This window comes from Pseudochaenichthys georgianus, chromosome 11, assembly GCF_902827115.2.
Source record: "Pseudochaenichthys georgianus chromosome 11, fPseGeo1.2, whole genome shotgun sequence".
Taxonomy (NCBI): Eukaryota; Metazoa; Chordata; class Actinopteri; order Perciformes; family Channichthyidae; genus Pseudochaenichthys; species Pseudochaenichthys georgianus.
This window is the reverse complement of record NC_047513.1, coordinates 28,789,903-28,812,574: the sequence shown is the minus strand read 5'-3', so window position 1 is coordinate 28,812,574 and position 22,672 is coordinate 28,789,903. Positions and strand designations below refer to the sequence as shown.

The 22,672-nt window shown below is 40.7% G+C and overlaps 1 long non-coding RNA gene across 1 annotated transcript; it reads right to left on the bottom strand.

Moving 5' to 3' along the window:
- Window positions 1-12,144: 12,144 nt before the first annotated feature.
- Window positions 12,145-12,561, bottom strand: LOC139434794 (uncharacterized). The gene is made up of 2 exons (XR_011644098.1): window positions 12,464-12,561; window positions 12,145-12,243 (listed from the first exon to the last, which is right to left on the bottom strand). It is a non-coding gene; the product is annotated as an uncharacterized lncRNA (long non-coding RNA).
- Window positions 12,562-22,672: the final 10,111 nt, after the last annotated feature.

Sequence of the window (22,672 nt, the reverse complement as noted above, 5' to 3'; positions counted from 1 at the left end):
TTATTTTCATATGAAAGTCCATGATTATAAGTATGCAGTATCATAACTACATCTTTGATGTTTATAAAAAACCAAACCGTTTGAAAATCGGTTGAAAATTGAGCAAGCTATGGTTATTTAAATAGTAAACCATAATGTAATGAATGAGAGCACTGCCTGTAGCAAGATGGCGGCCAAGTGGCAACGTCGGTCTGCATTGGCCAGCAGCGCGTGTGAGCCATCTAGTGTTTATATATATCTATGCACTTAGACAGTCAGAGGGAGGGGCAGGATCAGGTTTTGTCCCACATGGCTCTAACAGCTCAATAGGCACACACTGTAGACACTAATTAGAAGAATACATACTAAAACAGCAATATACAGACGAATCAGATGATTAAACATGATCTTAAAATATATTTTATATATTTTTTAATTTATTTTTTCCATTTTGTTGTAATCATTATTTTAATACTTTCTGCTGACACTAGGTGGGGCTGTGCCCCACCTGCCCCTAATGACGAGTCGCCACTGAGCGTCTCTACTTTAAAGAGTCCTCTCCTGCTGGTGTTCAGGTGTATATCAGTATGTAGTGTCTCTACTTTAAAGAGTCCTCTCCTGCTGATGTTCAGGTGTATATCAGTATGTAGGGTCTCTACTTTAAAGAGTCCTCTCCTGCTGATGTTCAGGTGTATATCAGTATGTAGTGTCTCTACTTTAAAGAGTCCTCTCCTGCTGATGTTCAGGTGTATATCAGTATGTAGTGTCTCTACTTTAAAGAGTCCTCTCCTGCTGATGTTCAGGTGTATATCAGTATGTAGTGTATCTACTTTAAAGAGTCCTCCCCTGCTGATGTTCAGGTGTATATCAGTATGTAGTGTCTCTACTTTAAAGAGTCCTCTCCTGCTGATGTTCAGGTGTATATCAGTATGTAGTGCCTCTACTTTAAATAGTCCTCTCTTGCTGATGTTCAGGTGTATATCAGTATGTAGTGCCTCTACTTTAAAGAGTCCTCTCCTGCTGATGTGCAGGTGTATACCAGTATGTAGTGTCTCTACTTTAAAGAGTCCTCTCCTGCTGATGTTCAGGTGTATATCAGTATGTAGAGTCTCTACTTTAAAGAGTCCTCTCCTGCTGATGTTCAGGTTTATATCAGTATGTAGTGTCTCTACTTTAAAGAGTCCTCTCCTGCTGATGTTCAGGTGTATATCAGTTAGTGTCTCTACTGTAAAGAGTCCTCTCCTGCTGATGTTCAGGTGTATATCAGTATGTAGTGTCTCTACTTTAAAGAGTCCTCTCCTGCTGATGTTCAGGTGTATATCAGTATGTAGTGTCTCTATTTTAAAGAGTCCTCTCCTGCTCATGTTCAGGTGTATATCAGTATGTAGTGTATCTACTTTAAAGAGTCCTCTCCTGCTCATGTTCAGGTGTTTATCAGTATTTAGTGTATCTACTTTAAAGAGTCCTCCCCTGCTGATGTTCAGGTGTATATCAGTATGTAGTGTCTCTACTTTAAAGAGTCCTCTCCTGCTGATGTTCAGGTGTATATCAGTATGTAGTGTCTCTACTTTAAAGAGTCCTCTCCTGCTGATGTTCAGGTGTATATCAGTATGTAGTGTCTCTACTTTAAAGAGTCCTCCCCTGCTGATGTTCAGGTGTATATCAGTATGTAGTGTCTCTACTTTAAAGAGTCCTCTCCTGCTGATGTTCAGGTGTACATCAGTATGGAGTGCCTCTACTTTAAAGAGTCATCCCCTACTGATGTGCAGGTGTATATCAGTATGTAGTGTCTCTACTTTAAAGAGTCCTCTCCTGCTGATGTTCAGGTGTACATCAGTATGTAGTGTCTCTACTTTAAAGAGTCCTTTCCTGCTGATGTTCAGGTGTATATCAGTATGTAGTGTCTCTACTTTAAAGAGTCCTCTCCTGCTGATGTTCAGGTGTATATCAGTATGTAGTGTATCTACTTTAAAGAGTTCTCTCCTGCTGATGTTCAGGTGTATATCAGTATGTAGTGTATCTACTTTAAAGAGTCCTCTCCTGCTGATGTTCAGGTGTATATCAGTATGTAGTGTATCTACTTTAAAGTCCTCTCCTGCTGATGTTCAGGTGTATATCAGTATGTAGTGTCTCTACTTTAAAGAGTCCTCTCCTGCTGATGTTCAGGTGTATATCAGTATGTAGTGTCTCTACATGTCTCCATGCTTTAATGTTCAAAAAGCTCTTTATTCTTCTCATACTGTCTGTGCTGCAGCACCTCTTTTCACCCTCTGTCTGAAACCAGAGCCCAGTCTGCTCCGATTGGTTAGCTGGCCGGCTCTGTAGTGATCAGTCAACCGCTTAGAGATGTCCCACCCCTTAGCCTATTACGTAAAATGTGTTGGAGTGCTAGTGAATAGAAGCGCAAGTTTTAGATAGTGATGTCACTATGTTCAGAAACTACAGATGTTGGACTTTGCAGACCATTTACATGCACACAACCATAATATATAACACAAGAGGAAATGGGAAACCCAACAATAGGCATTAACGGGCCTCTTTAAGAGATGTTTATAAAATGAAATTGTTCAACTTTTTGTGGTAGACGTTCAGCTGGACCTGAGTACTGCACTTGAGTACTTGAAGGGTTGGTGCTATTTGCAGTTGGCTCTCTCCAAAATAGACAATGAAGGGCTGACCATTTATTCTCCACCATCCTGCTATCCTCGAGAGTTAATAAAACTCAGCACCTTTCCTCTTACCCAGCTCACAGTTTGAATACAAGTCGACACAGGCCTTATGTTACCTTAAATGCATATGAACTGTAACCCTTCCTGAGAAGATAATCAAGGATTACCTGACAGCTGCGAGGGAAAACAGGCTAAAGGTGCAATTTAAGCCACTCCGATTACCAGCGCCCGCTTTGAAATGAGACGGATCAAAGCTCGGCTCTCCGTCACCTCTAAAGCGCTTTCTCAGTTCACCTCCACATAAAATCCACTGCATGTTATTTGAAAAAGTGTCAGCAGCAAGTGGCACAACAAAAAAGTACCGCTGCAGCAGAGGCAAACGTATTATCATTTTGTCAGCGTACGAGCACTCCGGGAACTCGTTTGTCTCGAGGCCGCGAGCCGTCATCTTCCCCGCAGATGAGCGGCGTAACGCTGATACTAACTCAAGAGAAAGTCTCCCTGACAAGTTCATTTGGGTATAATTACTTGCCCCGCTCAGGTATTCTGTCGACATTTGTCACGGAGACAGCCGCATTACCAGATGAGATTAATTTGTCATATTTCTTTCGTTAAATATTTCCCCTTCCTGTAAGTGATCTAATCCTCACGGCTCAGCGGAGAATGGCAGCGCGGCGCCTTCCTTTCACCTGAAGAGCTGGAGTGTTTTTTGCAAAAGAGGGACCACCACTGGGCTTATTTATGAGAGTGGTCCCCTGCAACCTTAGATAAAGTCATTTAGCAGGACCCCGGAGAGCGTCCCCTCCACTCCTGCAGACCTGACGGATTTAGCTGGCCTGCCCTGACTCTGCACCACTTAAACTACGGGCCCTTCCAGTCCCCATTAGGAGAATCGCTTCCTAATGAACCCTCCTCCTCGGGAGGAAGTGATTAATAGGAGCACCCGTCCAGGATTGTATTACCCAGCAACACTCCTCTCTGCAAAGCACTGCACTCAGGAATACAAAGAGAGGAGAGGGCTAGCATGCTAACTGGGTCATTCCAGAATTGGAGGACAATTTAGACACCAACATTTTTGAAAAATGAACCTTTTATTTTATAATCTTTTTATTTATGTATTTAGGAAAAACAGGTAATACACCATCAAAGAAAGTGATTTGCCCAGCTAGGCATCAAATGTATATTTTCCAATGAAGAATTACCCCTGTTACTCTAATTATAGTAACGATTGAAAGTAACAGGGTTGAAAATCAATGCTAATTTGAGCTTTAACCTCAGGAATTATTGCTAGATGTAGCATGTAATGCTACTTTCAAGGCCAGGACAAACTTGGATATCTATGAAAGAAAGATAACTTTGAAATTAATATGCTTTATTCTGATAATATGAGTAACAGGGTTGAGTGGGTCAGAGAGCCACACTCTTTTAAGACTGGAAAGATTGTAAACATATGAAAAATAAAAGAGGACTTAGTTTTGGTCTACCCATGGCACTAGCACATGGCTTGCTGATGTCCTTTCCACTGTGTCATCTGACTTACAGTGTTTTCCTTCCTCTGCCAACCTAAAAAGGTGTGGGTAACAGGGTTGAACGCATGTTGACCTTCTGTGCAAAATTACTGTTATTTAAAATATGTTTATGATTTAACAAATTGATTTTACCATTTCAAGAGACATATATCAATAGAATAATACCAAAAAAAGTCAATAAAATCCCTATTTTAAATGCTAAATTTGACATGCAAGTTGGTCACCAAGAAGCGGGGACAAGAGAAAAATGCCATTTTAGGAGATGTTCGAGAGCTATTTGATCATTTAAATAATATTTTGAAACCACTTTATATACATGTTGTCTCGAGACAAGTATGTTTAACACAACAAGTGCATGTTTTAGCTTTTTGGGCATGGATTATATGGGGGACATGAAATGTCCTCCAATTCTGGAATGACCCAACTATCAGAATCCGGAGGATTACTTTAAAACCTGTAATCCATTACAGTTACTAGTTACCTTTTTAAAAGAATTCATCAGTAAGGTAATCTGAGTATCACAATACGAAGGTAATGTAACCTGATTACTTTCTTTTGAATCACCACAATGCAAATAAAAACAAGAGAAGAGAAATAACAATAAGATGTTTTAACGTCAGTGTATTATGTAGGACAACAGAACAATGTGACTTTAGAAAAGCAGAAGCCAAGATATTTAGGATAAAAAATGTATCCTCTTATATTTTAGGCTTACAGAACGCTAAAGTTTACACATTCTGTTTTAGTTCAGGTGTCCACCACTACATTCAGACACCACGTCCACCTATATATCGTTCTTTATTATAAACGCATAGTAATCCTGCTAGCAGTCCCCAACAAAACATTGTACCAGTAATCTGATCCCATTTATTTTTTATGTCACTGTTAAGGAATACCGTTACCTTTTTTTGTATCCTTATTACGTAATGCCATTACATGTAATCTGTTACTCCCTGAACCTGCTCACTATCATCCTAATGCTGCCAGGGAAGCTAATTTTAGTGGAAAGAAGAGCATCTACCACAGCGCTGGATGTCCTATTTCTGCTTCATGCAAGATGGCGTTATCTGGCAGTAGTTATTTACTAATCCTTTGGTTCATAATGTATCGTTGAAGTCTTAAAACCACACACATCTCAATAGCGATCACATGAGACTCACTTCAAGCGCAGTGGAGATAAAGGGATTATGTTAGAAAGGATCATTACGGCCTTTTAATCAGTTTCCGCAAAGAAGCTGCCGGGCCTCGAAACAATCCAGCTTCCGTTTGGAGTCTGATGTCGTACAGAGAAACTTCACAACAATGGAAGTCATCAGACAAAGCCACAGGAGCCATATGTTGGTGACAACAGGACGCCCCCCCCCCCCCCCCCACGGGGCTTAAATCATGCCAAACCCAGCCGTGTTTCGCCTCCATTTTGCTTTAACATATGGCAGCGCAACGGCTTGAGAGGACGGCGTGTTGCACAGGGGAGCGTTTTGACAGTCGCGCAGCTCCATTGGATCTGACGGGCTTTCATTTCCTGGCAATGACACAGGCGAGGATCAGGGAAAAGTCTCCCCGGGGATCCACACCATGCTGTTGAGAGAAGCTGTTTTTCTACAGTATTAATCTACTGATCTATGACTTCAGCACAAGCCCCATCAATTCTGCCAGGCCAAAAGGCTGCGAGAAAATACAAGTAATTTTCAAGCTGCGGGGCCTCTTTACAGACATAACGATGTGGTAAAATCTCGGCGACCCTCCGTGTGGTGACCTCCCCGAGCCACGCAGGAAATGAGTGAAAACCTTTGCCCTGGCGAGGCGTAATACTGCCACCTGTGCACAGACACCTGAAAGGAGAGACCCTCGACAGCTGATGAGGTGGTGAAAAAAGCAGTTCTCAAAGAGGCTCGAGAGGACAGCTGACACTGATTACAGCCATTGATTTTCAACTCATATGAGCCGCCACAGCAGGACGCAACTTGAAAACCCCGCCGCCACACTCTAATTCATCAGCGACCTTTAGACCTGCGTGCATGAACAGATAGATGTCACAGAAGAGAAGAAGCTCGCCAACGGCCTCCATGAGTCCTGAAGGTCATCTGGCTCTGAATCAGAGATGGAGTCCTTTGTTTGCGCTTCATTTTCCGGTCAGTTGGCATTTGCTCTCTGATTAGCTCATTATGGTATTCAGCGAGCGGCAGGCGGCAACGTGATGGAGTGTACCGAGAAATATCTGCTATCACAGATGTGTGTGACATACATTAGTGCTCCCCATTAATGAACTACAAATGATGATGACTGTAATTAGACGTGTTTCGTTCATATATGTTTCGTCCCGCGGAGAGGAAGAAGCCAATGATCTGTTGAGCCCTGGAGGAAATGGATTTCTGACAAGGGGAGTGACTTCATCTGAGGTTTATGGATTTTGGAGTTATTGCTCGGCTGCATGTCGTGTTATAACCCCCTCCCCCAACCCTCATCACAACACATACAAGCTTCCATTAGCTCTACTGAGGTATAAATCCATGTGAAGTCATCTGCCTGCCTAAAAAAAAACATTAAGTAATTGTCAATTCAGAATACGGGGCTCCGCAGTGCTCGGCCGCCTTAACAACATCATTTTCTGCTTTTCAATTTGGAAGAAGCGCTTTATGGCCGCGGAAGACTGTCAAGGAAAGTCATAAACAGCGGCTCATTTCACTCAATGTTTTGTTTTAGCACCTTATGTCCACATTGGAACCCAGATGAGCTCAACTGGAAATAATTATTAATCGAGTGTGTCAATCAAACGCCGTCGATCCATTTCTGATCGATCGGCGCCACACTGCTGTAGAGCTGCAGGGCGAGAGTCAAAACAGATCTGTCCTTGGATGTGTTGATAGAATTAATGATTTCAGAGTGTTTTTACAGAGGGGAATGTACTGACTGATGCAAAAACGTTACAACGGACCAAAACATTCCATTAGGAGAACAGTGCTGAGGTTTACAAAACGGTTCAAATATAAATCCAAAACACATCCAGATGAAGAGACATCTTCAGCAACTTGGCAACACATGCGCAGCGTTTACTAAAAGCGCTGCATCAACACAAAGCTGCAAGAAGCTCAAAACACAACAACAACAGTTGATGTTCGGGATTATAAAGTTGGACAACTGCCTCTGTTGTTGGAAACGTACCTAAAATCTTTTATGAGCTTATTTTAACAATGTGATCACATAACTGCTTCTGATATTACTGCAGAGCTGCTGTAAGCTAGCTAACGCAGCTAACATAGTCATTTCAAATAAACTGACTTATGAAACAGACTAACTGCCAATAGACAGTTGTCCAGCGTTATATAATCCTAACGTGTCCCCTGGTTTCTGTTGTTTGGAGCTTCTTGCAGTGTTTTGTGTTTGCTTTGCTTTTAGTAAAAGCTACACATGTTTCCTCAAGTTGGTGAAGATGTTTCTTCATTTGCATGTGTTTCGGCACATTTGTGTTTTTATATTTCAATTGTTTTGTGTGTAGTGCGTTCCTCCTAATGGAAGTGTTTCGGGTCGCGTGTTTGCAACTGACAGCCACCGTATGAATATGCTTTGTCACGAAAAAAGCCCAAAGTCACACCAAGAAGGAGGAATATCTTCCCTGACACTTCACCGAGAGTTTAGCAGTGGAAATGGAGATATCCCTCTGCAAATCCTTAAATGACAGTAACTCCTCCTCTCCAAAGGGAAGCTAATCCCCTCTGGCCCGCTGGTCGCTTTCTGCGTCACATCAGCAGCGCCTGATCAACAGCTCAGGTGCTGCTGCTCCACCTGAAGAAAATCGACTTTTATTCACCAAGTAGGGCTACATACACGGAGAAGCTGCTCTTCAAAGATTTGTTTTTCAATGTTTTATGGTGATGATATAGTGAGAAAACCCTTCCGAGGAATACATAGTAGCCACGGGCCGAGAAAACCAAATTATCTTTGGCAGATATTAGGCTTTAAGAAAAATATGATGAAAAACATTTCCACCAATGAATAATAATGAGACAATGTTCTTAAATGAAAGTCACATTGTTTATTTTTCTTGATACTGCATATCAGCGCCTTGATAAGATGCAGTTTGTTTGATTACATATTTATTGTAATCACCATGGTGGTTGTCGTAGGAAAATACTTGAAGAGAAGTGATTGGATTTTTACATTTTAATGATGACATTTTGTACATTTTGGGCTTATTCTTGCAGATTTGTCATGTTGTATTTAGGCGTATTTAGATACTTAATCACCGCAAATACGTCATAGTCAATCATTAGCACTTTGTGTGGACATGTTTTATTATAGCTAACAACATCTTTTAAATTGTTCGGATGAATTTTAACTGATTATTTGGTTATTGTTTAAGGATCTGACATAAGAAAAGGTGGCCAACTTTAATGTGGCTCGTTGACAGTGTTTGGTGGTTTATCACCCATTATCGATTCCTCCAGTTTATACAGTTTAACACCACTTTCTATGTTTGAAGTAAAAAGCTGATGCTAGGCTATGAAGGAACTACAGGTCACATGACCTCACTTCACCACCGCTAAGCTAAAGGCGGCTAATGTTGGGCTATAAAGGAACTACAGCACGGTCACTAGTGCTGCGTACCTGGACTCACATTCAGGTTCAGGTCCGGACTCAAGTCCAGAGGTTCAGGTTCAGGTCCGGACTTATAAGTCCGGACCTGAACCCATGGCTTGTGTCAAGTTGTGTGAGTAACTAAAGTTAACTTATTGTGAGCTAATTATCAATTGAAAATTAACTCATAATCAACTCAAATTCAAACTCGTCAGGTTTATTGAGCTCCCTTCCAACTTGTGTCTACATTTCTCTACAAAGTACAAATGTAAAAAAAACACTTTTTGCCACTTAGTCTACAAATGACTTATGACAGCAACTACAGTGAACTACTACAAAGTTCAAACATGTATTTCATTTACCAAACTAAAGTAACCAAACAGTCCCTGAGCTGACTGAGCCTAAATCCCTAAAACGTTGCTGAAAGGTAGAGTGTAGAGTAGACTATACACTTTACACTGTTACAAACCTACTATACACACTGTAGTTGGGACTGTACAGTCAGAGTGTATTGTACTGTACACCATATCTTTTCTACAACTCTACATGTGTACATTATACAGTAGGCTACTACATACATAGTGATGTACATACATACTGTTAGAAATTAAAATCAATGTTGATATGGCGTAATTTTGAATTAAATACACTATTTAATTTAAATCAGTTTTATTCTGAAAAAAACGGAAGTTCACACTATTAACTTAATACTTTTATTCTGAAAATTCTTCACTTCCGGTTAGCATTAGCATGTGGCGAAATGCTACGTTTTCAAACCGTGAATCGAAGGTGAAATTACATGTGATGTTGTACAGTGAGCACACTGGGATTAGCACTCATTTATTGACGCTGAATAACGTTTATCAGGGAATGTTTAAATAACCACAGACACCAGAATGATGTAATAGAGAGGCGAAGTCCCTCCCTTTCCGGGAGCCTCCATGGGACCCCGGAAGCGTAAAATTATACATTGAAGTCAATGGAGAGAGAAAGGTTATCTTTTGATCCCGTTTGAATTGTGCCACGAATGACACATATGATGTTTGTCAATTTAAAAGAATATTTTGCAAGTTAAAAAAATAAAAATGTGTCGTAAAACTGTGAAGTTACACATTTTTTTGTGTGAAACCGCTGAGTGAACTACAGGTCTCTCGTCTCGCACAATACGCGTCACCATCACAAAGATGGCCGTCACGTTAGCACATTTCACCTGTTTCTTTCAGAATGAGAATAAAAGTATAAAACGAGGTGAACATCACTACAAGTCTGGACACGTTGAGAGCTGTACATACACGAAAGGGGAGTTAGTCGGTTCTGTAAGAGCAGCGGGACCGGCTTTACAAGATGTTGGTGAGTAATATGAGTGCAATGTGTAACGTTAATGTCAGCTAGCTAACATTAGCTAACAAGGTACACTAACGTGTTTTGTTTCAGGAACTAGTTTTCTCCTTAAGAACTTTGTGGTCTCTGTGTATGCTGTGGATAACATTAGTGTTCACAAGAACAAGGTACACTCCCGTGTTTTGTTTTAATTGCTCTTCAGATTGAAGCGGCCAGTTTTATATCGACTATACTGTATGTGTGATCTCCTTTTACATCTCGTGTCATTTGAGTTTATTTGCTGTGTGTAGATTCAAGGGTTTTGGTTATCTTGTCAATTTGTTTGGTTATCCAGGCACAGCTGTGCGTGACTCCCTCGGGTACACTGGTATGTGTTTTCCTAATGTAGAGAGCATTGATTAATTAATTAACTACACACTGAGTCTAGATCCTGACCAAGTCCTTTTTTATTGTTGATCAAATGTTTTTCAAAAATGTATTCATACACATTTAGAAAAATACAATGTACAATCACAACCAGTACAACACACATTACAAAAAATACAGAAAAAACAAACAATAACAACAATCAGACAAAACTATGGAAAAGTAACCCCTCCCACCCCCAGATCCGGACCATCCTTGTATTATTGCTCATTCAATCTATTATAGCATGCTAACAAACATGGTACTTACTTTATTTGTACAGATCTGCATGGGAGACGATGGCGCGATGCAGAGCGCTGTCTGTGATTGTGCACGGGGGATGTACAAATGCAGCCACGCTGCAGCATTGGCAATATGTGCCATGTGGCAGATCGCTCCACAGATGTTTAGTGCCAGTGGAGGAAGCCTGGCACTTCCAAAGTAGTCCAGCCGGTGTCTCAACTTTACCAACAGTGAGAGGAGACATACAACCCACTGGCCAGAGACATCGCCACTCAGGATGTAGACTGGTTCAGGTCTGCACTGAGGGGCGCACAGTGTGGCATGGCATGGCTTTTGTCACCTGAGCCAGAGCCGCGGCCTCAACATCAGGCCATTGTCACCGTGCCGGAGCTGGTGAAGGGGCATGGCGGTCGGGGGCTTGAGGCAATGCTTGCCTCAATGCGACTGAGCAGAGACCAGCAAGCTGCCATCCAGACAGTGAAGTGTCCACCATCATTATACATGATGGTGTATATAGGATATATATATATATATATTTGTATACATATCTGTAAATTGTATAATTTTATTTGATTTAAAAGTATTTTTGATCTCTCTGTCTATAAACACAAACTGAGTAAGATTGACAATAAAGTTGACTTTGAAAAATATATATATTCTTTATGAAAATAGTTGACTGTTGGAGAAATTAATTGATTTGATTTTCTGAAGTTAATTTAACTTTGGCGACCATGTAAGGTCATTATTAAAAAGGTACAATCAATTTGTTTAGGGTTGACTAAAATAATGATAAACATTTCATCTGGATAATTTACTGACAGAATAAGAAACTCAATAATGCTCTACTCACCTGTTCCTTTTTATAAAGTCAAACAGTTGAAACGATAGATTTTAGTAAACTTAAAAACAACCTTCTCCAAAAGCTATCAAGGAATATACCTAATACTTGTTTTAGAACTTTATTACATATTTTTATATAAATAGTTTGAATGATCCATAATTGACAGAAGCTTGTGTTTACACTGACCTGTTACTCATATATTAATGTCTTTGTAACTTCTTTAAACCACTACCTCACTCATTTCTTTCATTCATCACGGTTCAGTAAACTAAGTGATACATGAACCAGTTTAATCATTATAATAACGTAGGATTGCAACTCTTTGAAACTGTAGGTGGCTCTTAAAAGAGCCGTTGTGTTTGGGTGTGCTGGTCTCGGGTCAGTCTAAGCCCTCTCTCGCGGATGCGGCGGGGCAGCTGGATGTCCTCGGGCATGATGGCGACCCTCTTTGCTTGGCTCATCTTACTGGGGGCAGCTACATGGATGTCGGTGCAGTCCACAGTCATTGTGCAGTTGAAGGCAGAATGGATGTATTATTGACTCAGAATGAAGCACAACTTCATGTCATACAACACATTGACTTTATTTGTAATTGTGTAAAAAAATAAAGCATTGATTAGCAAGCAGGACCTGCAGGAACAGAGCACGGTGATGGATGGAGCTGGGAAGACAGAAGAATAAAGAAAACAGAACAACTTTATTATCGGATATTAAAAATTCAATTTCAAAACAAGTTGCCGCTCCTACAGTTTTCTAGTGTGTAAAGATGATTTCACTTGACCTATGCACAATATCACACTCAATACATGTGTGTCTCTGGGGGGTGCATTGTGCCTTTGATGTATATAAATAATATACCATAACCAAATACTATTACGTACAGTGGAAATCAGGTTGCCAGAGCAGGTCAGTGTGCATGTTCCTCAGGGTCTCAGCAGTTACAGGTGAGGGAAAGGAAACAAAAGAGAAAAAGGTCAGTAACAACACTTTAAAGTAACAACACTTTGAATAATTATCTCTTCTAATAATTTTCTCTCAGTAATCACTCAACTACTGTCTTTCCAACAAACAGATTGACTCACCCTTACTGTCATCACAATGAAACTCGTCCAGAAGAATGTCATGCAAAGCTATCAGTACTTGAGATTATATTGGCCCCAAAAAGAATCTTGAAAAGGACGTGTGTGTGTGTTTGTGTGTTGGTCAGGGAGTGTATTGTGTGTGTCAGGGTGTCTGGGAAAGTGTATGTAAGAAGGTTTATATATATAGGATTACTTTAAAACAGTCCCAAATAATACATGTTCACTTCAATACAGTTCAAGATAATACCCGTTTACTTTAATACAGTTTAGAACAATATCTGTTTGCTCTAGTTTACTTGTAAATAGTATGTAATAAAATAATAATTTCATGGTAAGGCTACCATTACTAAAGTAATGTAATGCTAACTAACGTGCTCGCTACTCGTCGCTACTAGCTAGGTAGCTAACTTGACTGTGTTCCATGCACAACATGTGTATTACCTGATATGTCTGATCCAGCGACTCCTGGTCCTTTCATCAGACGGGAATCGATAGAACGAGCAAGTGGTATGATCACTTATGTGATTACAACCTGGTACAAAGCACACAGGCATCTTGTAAAAGTGAATTTATTTTTAGCAATCTCTTATTTATTGGAGGGAATAAATCAGTTATGAGATCTTCTTCTTCTTCTTCTTCGCTTTAATTACGAGTCACAACCACTTGGAGCATTATCGCCTGTGACATCACTTACGCGAGCCAGAATGGGATTTGGGATTTGTAGTCTTTGTAGTCGCGTATTTTTCATAGTCTTATATTTCAACAGTTTTACGACAAAATGTGACTTTTTTGACATGGAACTTATTGTTTAAGATTGACAAACATCATATGTGTAGTTCGTGGCACAATTCAAACGGGATCAAAAGATACGTTTTCTCTCTCCATTGAATTCAATGTAAATGTTTCGCTTCCGGGGTCCCATGGGCCGGAAGTAGATGGGCGTGACTTCGCCTCTCTATAGGCTCTGTGCACAAGATGGCGTCTATCAACTTCCGGCGGCTGGGTGTGCGGCTGAGTACTTCCGGTTTGAGTACAGAGTTTTGACAGTTTGACAGTTTGTTATGTCACACCGAGAGCAAGAATGAGCGGATTTCGGGGTAAAGAAAAGCGATTGGCCTTCCAGCGTGTAAGAAAGTCGGCACTACATTGCTGTGTGCCCCTTTGTACAAATTCGTCCCGTTATCAGAATCAGAATACCTTTATTAGTCCCACAGAGGGGACATTTGCAGCGTTGAAGCAGGAAAGAGCCACAGACAGCTTAGTGTTGAATATCTTCCATGCGTTAAAAAGTACTAAGTTATAATATAATAAACAATATGCTAAAAAAAAGATAAAAAGTTACATAATTTTCAAAAATACAGATCAAAAACAAATCAAATACTGTAGCAGTTCTTAGGATTTAGCAGCCCGGTATATATATTACAGTTATTAAAGATGGCATATGTATATAAAGTATATATTGCACATAAAGTACATAGTTTGACGGTATTTAACAGCAGCAAGTTACACAATGTTAATCGGGAGATAAGTTTCCATTCATTTCGGCAAGCCTGTGCAACAACGATTAAAAGATTTCTTGCTCCCAAACCAATTGTGTATTTCATTACAAAAAGCAGTTATACCATACTATGTTTAGGTACTAATGTATTATATCCTCAAAACAAACGCACACATAAATAACAAAGGAAAATACATAATTTAATAAATCCACAATATGATAACATTTTACAGATTAATTTAATAAACTTTTACAAAACATAGGTTGATGTTATATCGGGGGGGGAAATACATATTTAAACATTTCAATTAGTCTCTGCATATTTAAGTAATGCTAGTTTATATAACAGATGAACAGATGTACAATATCCAGAAAGTAGATATAATATATATAATGTGTGCATTTCCAACATATCCTCTGAAAGAGTGTTAGTCGTTGAGTTGAGTAGTGAGCCATTCGTTTTTTTTTCGTGGTGCGATGTCTGCTGAGAAGTCCTTGTATGCCTCGCTGACTTTGAGGACATCTGAGTCTGGCAGCTCCCCCCGCACGGCCTTGTAACGTGTACTCCTTTGAACATGTTTATATGATAATTAGGACTTTAAGAACAATTGTACACTCAGACAACAATAACAAAGTTGTAGCAGGCTACATACAATTACTTAGGACAATAGATATTACCTTACACCGTCAGCAACTGTAAACTGCTTTGGCTTAGTGGAAATGAACACCATGTCACTCACTCTGCCTGGTTTCACACCATATTAATTACACAAAAGAATTGTCAAATTAATTGAAATGGTCGTTGGCACAAAGGAAATACTCATTAAACCGTGGATTGATTGTGAACACATACTGTACTTACCATGGTTCTTGGCCATGCCATCGCTGCTCTGTTTCAGTGCAGCTGAGGACAGGGGGGACAGCAGCCAGGTTGAGTGTGGAGGAGTGTGCGGTCTGGAACAGCAGTGCAACATTGTGGTTGCAGAGTGCTGTTCCAGCTACACAGGAACACTTTGTCACCGCAATCTCCAGGTGAGCAGTTCTTAAAACAAAATGTCAGTCATTTTACATTTAGGACACTGCTTCAATACAACACAGACAAATGAGAAAGCTGAGAGCAGGCTAATCAGGCAAGTAATAGGTTTGGGAAAAGGCTAAACCATGTCAGGTTGTCAGTCACATCACATACACAGAAGTTCTGCTGTTTGGAATACTGTAATTTGAGGGCATTCAAACAGATACGGTTGTATAGCCTCTCTCAATGTATTATCTTATATTATAACTACATAAAATAGTGTTAGTAGAACATTGAACAGCTTAACATAGATGTAGGGTACAAAACATAGGTACAAAACCAGCACTTACCTAACACTGGCCAAATAATTGGACCCTACACGGTTTTCAACCTCTCATTGAGAATCTTTGATGAAAGCTAAGTTTGGGTTTAGATATTTATCATTTTACACGAGAGGGTTACAAAACGAAAATAAATTTGTAGCTCCTTCATGCTACACACACATAGCTAGCTACAAGTTGATGTGAGCAAATGTATTGTCACTATGTAATCTGTTGCAACACGTCAGCTAGCTGGGCTTATTTGAATCCTAAATCACAGGTTACCTACTCTAACTACATCAAAACCCCAGAACATGAACCTGATTGAGGCTTTGAACCGATTAACACTTTTTATTTTCCTCCCTACTCTGAGATCGTGAGGCTTTTCATGTTTTCTCATGAGCTCCCTGAAGCCCTCACGTTACGCCTCAGTGGGCGACTAGCAGGCAGAGCTAGCTGTGGAGCAAAGGTAGTTCAAAACATACACTGCTCACCAGGGACGTGCACAGGTACGGGCTATTGTTGCCCGGGCAACCTGACCTGCCCCTCTGGAGAGAGCGAGAGTTTTTTTTCTTTCTGTTGTGGCCAGTCTATGGTTGTGGCCGAATCAACATGATAAGCGGTAAGCCCACAATTAGTATTGTAGCGTCCGGTTTGGGGAATTTATATCCAGTTTACTTCGTTTTAACATTGCTATTGCTTTGTATGTCGGGGGCGGGAGATTCATGGGATTGGTTGTTGGTCGCGTTGCTCGCAAAAAATCGCCAAGCTTCAGACACACGCCCAGCATCAACATTTTTCAAGATTTTGTTCATGCCTGTGTGTGGACGGGCCGTAACGGTCACATGACTTCACGTCACCACCGCAAAGCTAAAGGCGGCTAACGTCGGGCTATAAAGAAACTACAGCACGGTCACATGACTTCACGTCACCACCGCTAAGCTAAAGGTAGCTAATGTCGGGCTATAAAGGAACTACAGCACGGTCACATGACTTCACGTCACCACCGGTAAGCTAAAGGAGGCTAATGTTGGGCGTGGTGAAGTTTAGTCGTCTCATTTAGACACTTGTTAGCAACCGCCGTTTTTAAATTCACCAGTGGGGTATTTACTGACGTATTCTATGAAGTAGAACAAAACGTTTATAATCTTCAGCTTGTGTTTGCCACAGACCCAACACACTGTCACTCCCTAAGCGTCCAATAGCGACGTTTGGTCAGTGTCCGTGGCGTCCAATTGTGACGCTCCTAGGCTCCTTCAGCGTCATAAAGAGACGCAAATAGCTTTCAACTGATTGCAATGTATTCCCATCTGCGTCGGGATTTGACGCTCATGGAAGCACGGCATTCGTTTATGTCGGCTGCCCTTAAAGGTAATGTGAGCGTCCATTCCCAGGAGTAAAGGATGGCAGAAGACACTACACTACCCAGAATCCCCAGCTATCGTTTGGACTACACCATGTGCTCTTGACAAACCCCGTGATAGTCCTCAAGCTCTGTGATTGGAGAGTGTGCTCCGAGGGTTAAGCCGATTCTCGAACAGCACTTGAAATGGGATGGAACCACGGCAGACTGTCCAAAACTGGATTTGAACGGGTCCACCGCGTCCCCCCTCCCCCACCCCGTCCCCAGAACTACACATGCTGGCTATTCTGTTTCGCAACATGTTCTCTATGGCACGTCTCTACTGGGAGTTGTAGTTTTAAAAGACGTTTTCGTATTTCCCATAATAAGAAGTTGCCAGTATTAAACTGTGTACATCCCTGGAGGTTTAGGGGACAGGAAACACTCACATTTAAAACATATAATTAATAAATGGGTGAAAATTGCTTGTGCCCATAATGGGCAGTATTAATATATATACCCACATGCCAGCTAAGGTCAGAAGAGCTTTATTTAACAGCTGGTCTTATGTGTGTGACCCCTGTGATAACATTACATTACATTAATTGATAAGCCTGAAACATGCACTTGTCAAGGTTCAGAGGCACATTTTGCAAATATGGCAGTAGCCATCGATCAGCTTAAGATAAGATATACTTTATTGATCCCAAGTTGGAACATTTGCGTTACATCAGCATGTGTAACAGTTAAATATGCAGTTGTGTTTATTTGAAAATCATTTAGTATAATCACATAAATTCTGTGTTTTATATTCAACAATTCTGTGTTCTTTATTTATTGATTGTTCAATACCTGACAAGGCCGGAGATGAAATATCTACATACATCTTATAAGAGTAATACATTATGTATAATATCAGTTAAAATAAGTGCTTCAACATAGTTAACATTGCTGGAGGTATGCACAAATATTGATAGATGTCTTGTAATGCACTATTGAGGAACCTGCAACCCAAGTTTTTCATTCAGTGCAGAACTACACCACAGTTGTGTAGTCCTATATGATATGTCAATAAACCTTAGAACATCTTGGAATCTTGAACGGGATGTGCAAAATAGTCATTACATACAGTCTTTAATTAACTATTAGTAGAGAATAACGAGTAATGAATATACTTTATAGGGATCGTATTAATATCTAATAATAAAAATATTGAAATTCAATAACATGCTTTAACCACCAGGTGTCCCTTGATATCAGCTGTGCACCTTTATGGTGTAAATACAGCCTATCTACCAATTGGATCAAATATAAAAGTGAGCCGAATTAGTGTTGATACGGCAAAGAGACGTATTGTGTGAAAAGAAATGTAAGATGTTGTTTAATGGCTGATATATTTATGATCCACGTCACGTTTTCAGTTCCTCATGTTTGTCTTCTCATCAGGGCTCTATAAATACAGAACTACGGCAGATATGTAATATGTAATGCAGCCGAACCGTGTATTACAATGCCGTTATGTGATGACTTTCAAAGAGAAAAGCAAGCACACTCGGAATAAGGTATTATTATTATTTTGGTCTGTTTCCGGTATTTGTTAATGACGATGTGCTCTGAGATGTGAGACTGGAATTGCACAGGGGGGAAATAACGTAGGCTATCTTTAGATGCGGATTTTGTTAAACTAATATGTTTAGGCTGTGGACCAACACTATACATTGACGGGGAAGGGGGTAGCAATAAAGATAACACCATTAAACAGTTACACAACATAACAGAAATAATATCGATAGCAGCGTCCCTAGCAACCACCTTGGTAACAATGAAAACGTCGCGATTTCCTGAAGTAATCTTCGTAATAACTAGCAAACTAAAGATCATGTACATCCACTGCACACATAATCTGAAATAACAACTCATATTTCTCGCATCAAATGACATCAAAACGCATTTTAATGGCCAAACTAACTTTAAAATAGGCATTTTACACCCAGAATAAAACGAATTTCGGCCATGTTTTCTTTTTCTGCAGGGAGAAATTTGAAGATCACGTGACATAGACGCCAGCCATCGGAATGAATGGTGAAAAAAACGGGGTTTGTCAAACAGAGCACATGGTGTAGGCCAAACGATAGCTGGGGATTCTGGGTAGTGTAGTGTCTTCTGCCATCCTTTACTCAGAAAACATATTTGTTTCTCCGAATCGAAGGGGAAAAATACAAAAGCATTGCACACAATTTAAACCAATCAATGTTGTGTAATTAACAAGGATAATCCGGTGTTTTTTAGTCGATGAGTAGTGCAGATATCACTGTAAAATTAATCGACAGTAAGAGGAGTACTTACTTCCGGGTGTACAATTCTCCGTTATCCAATGGGAATGGATGCTCACATTGCCTTTAAGGGCAGCCGGCATAAACGAATGCCGTGCTTCCATGAGCGTCAAATCCCGACGCAGATGGGAATACATTGCAATCAGTTGAAAGCTATTTGCGTCCCTTTATGACGCTGAAGGAGCCTAGGAGCGTCACAACTGGACGCCACGGACACTGACCAAACGTCGCTATTGGACGCTTAGGGAGTGAGAGTGTGTTGACAGACCTTATTTCAGGATAACTACCAAAAACATATTCAGAAGACCCCCTGACTTTAAGATGAAGGAACAGGAAGTGCTAAAATGCTAACTCATTTATTTTTAAGACTCATTCCTGCTGCACCACACTATGATCCATCAGAATCCACTCACAGAGACTGTAAGGCAAGGCAAGTTTATTTATATAGCACTTTTCAACACAAGGCAATTCAAAGTGCTTATTTTACTGTAGTAATATGCAGAACCTTGCCTCTACCACCTGTGTGCTGCATGATATATGCCTGAAACACAGGTAGTAGAAAGAGGTGAGGAGAACACAGCGATGAATTTTAACATGTTATCTCTGCACACAGTACGTAGTACATTAATTTGAGGGCAGTGACAGCACCTGGTCCAGCGACCCCTCTCCTACTCTCTCAAACAGTAAATTATTACTGTCCGTTGCATAATTACAAGACTAAGTGCGAGTTATTCCAGCCTGCATGCACTTATGCAGCAGACAGCGCTGTCAGAGTGTGTGCGCAGAGAAGATGTCTGCTTAAGAGTAACACTGTGTGGGATGTGCTGGGATCAGATTTCCTAATCAGGCAGCAGCGAGGCAGTCGAGAGAAAAGGGGGGACAGCGAGGAGAGAGGGAGAATGGGAGGATTAAAAGGATACGCTAAAATATGATCAAATATAAGCAAAGAGATGAGATGGAATGGGATCACGGAGACGAGGAGAAACAGAAGCTTTCTGACAGCAGCTCTTAAAGTAATAAATCAGAAGTCACCCTGCAAGTCCCCTCTATCAGTAGACTTTTCTACATGGGCAAGTTTGCATTGATGGGGGAGCCAAGCATGCAGCCGAGCCGAGAGTCTCATGATGGGATGGCAGGGCTGTGGTTTGTGAGATGACTGATAACATGAGCTCCCTGAAGCCCTCACGTTACGCCTCAGTGGGCGACTAGCAGCAGGCAGAGCTAGCTGTGGAGCAAAGGTAGTTCAAAACATACACTGCTCACCAGGGACGTGCACAGGTACAGGCTATTGTTGCCCGGGCAACGGCCGGTTTGCCCTGACCTGCCCCTCTGGAGAGAGCAAGAGTTGTTTTTTTTCTGTTGTGGCCAGTCTATGGTTGTGGCCGAATCAACATGATAAGCGGTAAGCCCACAATTAGTATTGTAGCGTCTCGCTGCGATAAAACACACATTGGCTCGTCAGCGCTGTCATCTGCCGGTGCGTTAAAGACCACCTCTAGTGTCGGACAGTTAGAGTATAGGCGACACACCAGGGGACTTATCTTCCTCCTGACACCGTCTGTTATTTACAAAAAAACACCTAAATATAGCCTACTTGTTGTTATTGTGCTTCTGTGTTTCTGTGTCTTTTCATCTGTAAACTCCCTCGCCCTCTCTCTCTTCTCTTGATCGCCCTCTCTCAGGAGAACACTGCCATGTCTCTACTTTAGTTTGACCATCTCTGTTATTAAGTTATGGAATACTAAATAAATAAGTAATTAGATACCATACCGTTACTGCACTCATAAAGAATGATAAGAATAAGAATAATGCGTATTGAACTGGTTTAATTAATTAGTGAGTTTATTTTAGGTAATTAGTTAGAAGCCCTATTTTATCAGTGTGTCTGCACAGCAGTTACAATGGTCACACTACATTAAAACAGAATTGTCCCCATTTTCTCTTTAATAGTTAGTAACATTAGATATTTTAATGAGATATGGACCGCAAAACAAGAAATGTCCCTGGTTTTGTTTTTATAAACGACCGAATGCAAGTAGTCGCCTTAGCTTTTTTTCTTATGAGATGATAATGTGAATTACTCTTCAAATTAGTTAATGTAAAAATCGTTTGGTTTCTTTTGCATTAAAAACAAGTTCGAATTTTCAAAAGGTCTTGTGTTTTTTTTTTCGGGGGGGAAGGCCCTTTTCCAGTTTAGAGCAATAGCCCCTCCAAATGTCTGTGCACGTCCCTGCTGCTCACCGACTCACACACGACTTCTTTCTGTGACTTGTGGATTCACCTCCTTAGCATTGCCTTCATTTTTCAGACCCTCGAGGTTGCCCCTTGGTGACATTACCTCAAAATACGTTGCAAGTTGCAACACATAACAAATGTCCTCTTATTTAAAATCTGTTAACATTTGTTCCATCAGAAGTTTGCAATCAAACATCTTGAATTTACCGTGTCACTCCAAATCATTGAAAAGTTGGAACAAAAGTGTAATGATGCCAAAAACATGTAAACAGTTTCATAAACGTTCTGTAACAGATTTCTGCTTGGAATGGCAGTCCTGTGGATTTTGAGATTATGAAAACGGAGACATGGCACAAGTGTGTGCACTTTCACAATAGGCAAAGTAAAATATCTCTGCAGGGAGCCTCAAATCCTTCTGAGTGCTTTTTCATTCTCAACTGGTACTCCTGTGGGATTATCTTCTTGTATTGTAATCATTTTTGGGAATATTATCTGTGCCCCTCACGTTGTTGACTAGCAGTGCTGCAGCTCTGGAGCAAATGTAGTTCAACACATACATGTAACCTTCTCCTTCTATACCCAACACTACAAAGGAGCCACAAAGATTAAAGCTATAGGGAAGCAGGGATGACAAAAAGTCACAAACACAAGACAGCTGAAGGACCGTAAGGATTCAGTTTGATCGGTCGCAGGTTGCAGAAATCCTTTAACAAGCTCAGCAAGACCGTTCATTTTGAACGAGGCTGGAGACAAAAGGAGTGAATACACTTTTCTACGAGTGAACAAAACAATTTGTTTGATATTTTTGGACCAGTCGCAGATACTCGTGTGTGAAGAATTAGATGATTTCCGTCAGTGAGCAACCATGGCACTGGTGTTCAAATCAAATCAAGTTTTATTTATACAGCACATTTATAAACGATTTTTGGTCGAGCCAAAGTGCTGTACATATAATACAAATAGCCAACAGTAGAGACACTTTACAGCAAATACAACAGCACAGATTGTTCAGAATATCAGTATGAGAACAACGACACCCTCTGTCCTTAGACCCTCTGTCCTTAGACCCTCTGTCCTTAGACCCTCACATCGTACAAGGAAACACTTCCAGAGAAAACCCCCAGTTTAAAGGGGAACACGGGAGAAACCTCAGGGAGAGCAACAGAGGAGGGATCCCTCTCCCAGGACGGACAGACGTGCAATAGATGCCGTGTGTAAATCTAAGAGATAATACATTTTACAGCATATAGACCGAATGTTAGGAA